The 5,000-nt window shown below is 48.6% G+C and overlaps 2 non-coding genes and 1 pseudogene across 2 annotated transcripts; all 3 read right to left on the minus strand.

Annotated features, from left to right (window-relative positions):
- The window catches only part of LOC123719171, a pseudogene marked incomplete at its 3' end in the record, with an annotated part of 2,700 nt that extends 2,500 nt beyond the window's left edge, over positions 1-200 (minus strand).
- An 854-nt stretch (positions 201-1,054) lies between these two features.
- LOC123719173 lies at positions 1,055-1,212 on the minus strand. Its single transcript, XR_006755242.1, has one exon. It is a non-coding gene; the product is annotated as a 5.8S ribosomal RNA (ribosomal RNA).
- A 352-nt stretch (positions 1,213-1,564) lies between these two features.
- On the minus strand, positions 1,565-3,486 carry LOC123719169. Its single transcript, XR_006755239.1, has one exon. It is a non-coding gene; the product is annotated as a small subunit ribosomal RNA (ribosomal RNA).
- Positions 3,487-5,000: the final 1,514 nt, after the last annotated feature.

Raw genomic sequence — 5,000 nt, forward strand, 5'->3', positions numbered from 1 at the left:
CGAACTTGGACGGTAGCGGAGTCCGCGAGAAAGCGGAACCTCCCGAACACCACATCTCCCGCGCCCGAGACGACCGCGGGATTCAGTGCTGGGCTCATCCCTGTTCGCTCGCAGCTACTAAGGGAATCCTGGTTAGTTTCTTTTCCTCCGCTTACTAATATGCTTAAATTCGGCGGGTGATCCTCCCTGATCTGAGGCCAACGATAAAAAGGTGTGAGGCAGACGCGATATCCGTCGGCGCAACGGGCGTACGCGACACGCTATTTTTACAAGCGCGTCGACGACGCCACGCGCCCTCCGGACGTCGAGTCCGCCTACATTATATGCGCTCGCACGAAAGCGGCGCGGCACCTTGCGAACAGCGTGGTGGTGGCGACACATAGATGTCGCGTTGCGCGAAATCAATCAATCGCACACCACCAAGCGGTTCTTCTGTTGTTGTTCGTTAACGACGGCATCGTTCCGTCCGTTTTAAGAACACACGTCACAATAATTTCGTACACACTACAATTGCACAAACACCGCACGCACACACTGGGCGCAACCGCTAGAGCAGCGGGCGCGCGCGTTTCGCTTCCTCTCGCGAGAGTAAGAGAAACTGAGCCGAAACGCGACAACTTTCAACGACAGCGTCGAGACACGTCGACGCGCGCACCGGCGCCGACCGTCGCGCGATCGCCATGCGGGACCGGGCGACGATGCGTGCAAACACGCGCGACGCGTAAACGCGAACGTCGTTGTTGTCGTTGTAGTCGTCGTCGTCGTCGATGATGATGTCGTTGCGTAAAGACTCGACGCGCACCCGTGCCGCGGGAGACACGGTGCGGCGGGGAGAATTTATTTGTGCGACAAAAGTATCGTATAGACGTGGCTTAACACGGCCAATACGGATGACGAGTCGTAATCGAACATATATTCGAACGGATCGTTCGGCCGCTCGGCGGCCCTAGCGAAACCGTCAATTGCACGCGCGACAGAGATGCGGCGCTACGACCGGAGTCGCAGCGATCGCCGCTCGTCACGCGAACAGTGTGGCTTTTTGTTTTTATGCAGCCGGCCCTCAGACAGGAGTGGTCCTGGATATTTCTCCACGGACCGCAATGTGCGTTCGAAATGTTCGATGTTCAAATGTGTCCTGCAGTTCACACTATGACGCGCAGTTAACTGCGTTCTTCATCGACCCGCGAGCCAAGTGATCCACCGTTCAGGGTAATCGTTTTGTTTTTGTGTGTGTTTTTGTATGAGAAAATATAAAAGGTGCGAAAAAATTAAACAAAAAAATTTGAAAATAATACTTATCATTAACGTGTACGACAAATGAAAAGAAAGAAAATCTCTTTTATTTGCGTGGTTGTACACAAAAATTAAAATATTATTTCAAAGTATCAATAGGCGATAGCGAACGCTAATCAAAGCGTGTCGCAACGCACACGTCGCGAATCGACGAGAGAGAGTCAACCGTCTCGGATTCGATTTTTGATTCGTATCATTCACGTGTTTTTGTATTTTTTTTCTTTTTTTGCGAGTCTTTGACAACAACAAAACAAAAAGAAAAAACCAACGTTAATGATCCTTCCGCAGGTTCCCCTACGGAAACCTTGTTACGACTTTTACTTCCTCTAAATGATCAAGTTTGGTCAACTTCCCAGCAACGCCGACGGCCGTGAGGCCACCGCGTGTCGGTCCGAAGACCTCACTAAATCATTCAATCGGTAGTAGCGACGGGCGGTGTGTACAAAGGGCAGGGACGTAATCAACGCGAGCTTATGACTCGCGCTTACTAGGAATTCCTCGTTTTATGGGGGATAATTGCAAACCCCCAATCCCCAGCACGAAGGAGTTTCAACGGGTTGCCCGGGCCTCTAGGCCAGGGAGAACATGTTGATTCCTTCAGTGTAGCGCGCGTGCGGCCCAGGACATCTAAGGGCATCACAGACCTGTTATTGCTCAATCTCGTGCGGCTCGAAGCCGCCGGTCCCTCTAAGAAGAATTTTAATACGTCGCCAGTGAGTTGCGCTCCCCGAGAGTCGCGCACACCTTGAATGACGACGCCTATTTAGCAGGCTAGAGTCTCGTTCGTTACCGGAATTAACCAGACAAATCGCTCCACCAACTAAGAACGGCCATGCACCACCACCCACCGAATCAAGAAAGAGCTGTTAATCTGTCAATCCTTCCGGTGTCCGGGCCTGGTGAGATTTCCCGTGTTGAGTCAAATTAAGCCGCAGGCTCCACTCCTGGTGGTGCCCTTCCGTCAATTCCTTTAAGTTTCAGCTTTGCAACCATACTCCCCCCGGAGTCCAAAATCTTTGGTTTCCCGGAAGCTGCCCGCCGAGCCATTGTAGTAACGTCGGCGGGATCGCTAGATGACATATTTACGGTTAGAACTAGGGCGGTATCTAATCGCCTTCGAACCTCTAACTTTCGTTCTTGATTGATGAAAACACCTTTGGCAAATGCTTTCGCTGATGTTCGTCTTGCGACGATCCAAGAATTTCACCCTCTAACGTCGCAATACGAATGCCCCCAGTTATCCCTATTAATCATTACCTCGGAGTTCTGAAAACCAACAAAATAGAACCGAGATCATATTCTATTATTCCATGCACGAAATATTCAAGCGGCATTTTGAGCCCGCTTTGAGCACTCTAATTTGTTCAAAGTAAAATTGTCGGCCCACCTCGACACTCACCGAAGAGCACCCGCGATAGGATTTTGATATTGAACCGGCGTTTTTACCGCCGGCTCACCGACGATATGCTCCGCAGACGTGTCAGTATCACCGCGGATGCGGTGCACCGACAGCGCGGGCGCACAAATGCCAACTACGAGCTTTTTAACCGCAACAATTTTAGTATACGCTATTGGAGCTGGAATTACCGCGGCTGCTGGCACCCGACAGACTTGCCCTCCAATTGTTTCCTCGTTAAAATATTTAAAGTGTACTCATTCCGATTACGAGGCCTCGTAAGAGTCCGTATCGTTATTTTTTCGTCACTACCTCCCCGTGCCGGGGAGTGGGTAATTTGCGCGCCTGCTGCCTTCCTTGGATGTGGTAGCCGTTTCTCAGGCTCCCTCTCCGGAATCGAACCCTGATTCCCCGTTACCCGTGACAACCATGGTAGTCGCAGAAACTACCATCGAAAGTTGATAAGGCAGACATTTGAAAGATGCGTCGCCGGGTACTGGACCGTGCGATCGGCAAAAGTTATCCAGATTCATCAAAATTAACGACTTCGGACGCATGGCCCTCCGCCGATTGGTTTTGATCTAATAAAAGCACTCATCCCATCACTGGTCAGAGTTCTGATTGCATGTATTAGCTCTAGAATTACCACAGTTATCCAAGTAACTGAGTAAGATCTAAGGAACCAAAACTGATATATTGAGCCATTCGCGGTATCGCCTTAATACGGCTTGCACTGAGACATGCATGGCTTAATCTTTGAGACAAGCATATAACTACTGGCAGGATCAACCCAGGGAGCTGCTTACGCAAACGACACGCCTACACCGCGGTCACGCGGCTTCGGCGAGCCGCTGGCTCGGCGGGCGTCGAGGGGCGCGCGCTTGCGCGCGCGCCTTCTCGACACGCGTGAACGTAACGCGTCGAATTTGCACGCGACGCGACGTTCGCGCTTCATATCGATAGACTAACTTTGACCGGTCTACGAGCGGCCGTCCCGTCACGATCTCGCAACGAGGTGATGTACAACGATGCTCGACCACCTGTGAGGGACATAAAACTGCAACGAACACGACCCCGCGGGCGGGAATCGATGTTGTGACAATTTGAAAATTGAACATTCATCTAAACGCAACTTCTCAATTTTTATTCAATACGTTATTGTAAACATATTAAAACTCGGCTGGCAATTACATGCGCACACACACGCATGATTCGCACTAGATACGATCAACGCCCGGAGCTTGAGGGATAAATTCCAACACGACGCTGCGCACACCGTTTCGACGATGGGCGCGGTGTTGCGTCCTCTTTTATACATTCTTTACATATACGGTCGCCGTGGCGACCGCGCACGTGTCGAACACGCTAGGCGCCCTGCGTTGAGGTGTGCCTAGAAGCGTATTCTTTTAACATCACAGATAACACCGGGGGAGACGGTCCCAAATCTTGGTCGATTGGTAACATCACCATACGGTCTGCGAACGCGGGTGCTATAATATAATTTTAATATTATATTATATAAAATATGAGGAGGAGTAGTATGTATATTCTTTGTTATTTTGTGTTGACACAAGGAGAGATATATAAAATGTACTATACACCACACACACAGAGAGAGAGAGAGCTGGGAAAGATCTCGGCGGTCTCGCATTCGAAATACGAATTTGATATAATTTCCTCCGAAAATCCATACCCATATCTATATCATCCATGCGCGAATATATGTATATAATATTCTCACACTTCGCACAAACACAAAAACAAGAACACATTCTATTCTCTCTCGTCCGTCGTTCGTGTCTATTTGAGACGAAACGAACGCGCGGCAACGAGAACGAGTCGACGCTGTGCGCACGACTGTTTCGCTCCACATCTATACCGAGAGCAATAGTCCGCGTCGGCATTGGAGCGGACGTCGAATGTTTCTCGTAGAGCGAGCGAGAGAGAGACGATTTTTCATTTTATTATGTATGTCGTATTGGCGTTGCAGTAGTAGCACGTAGTAGTACTAGTAGTAGTAGTAAAAAAATATTATTATTTATTTTATTGACTGATATGATTTTGTTTGTTTTCTTTTTTTTTGAATAGACATTTGTATTGATAGATATGTTTCTCGTTGAAGCTCGCAGCACACGCTCAGAGAAAATGGCAATGTGGGTTTATTTGAAGAAAAGAAAAAACAAAAAAAACAATTATATTTATTATAATATGTATGTATGTATGTTGGATGTATGTATGTATGTATAATAATGAATTATAATAATTATTCCGATGCAACGTCAGAGGAAAATGTTTCTCGTACAGGTGCGGC

Source organism: Pieris brassicae, unplaced genomic scaffold (assembly GCF_905147105.1).
Source record: "Pieris brassicae unplaced genomic scaffold, ilPieBrab1.1, whole genome shotgun sequence".
In the NCBI taxonomy this organism is placed as follows: domain Eukaryota; kingdom Metazoa; phylum Arthropoda; class Insecta; order Lepidoptera; family Pieridae; genus Pieris; species Pieris brassicae.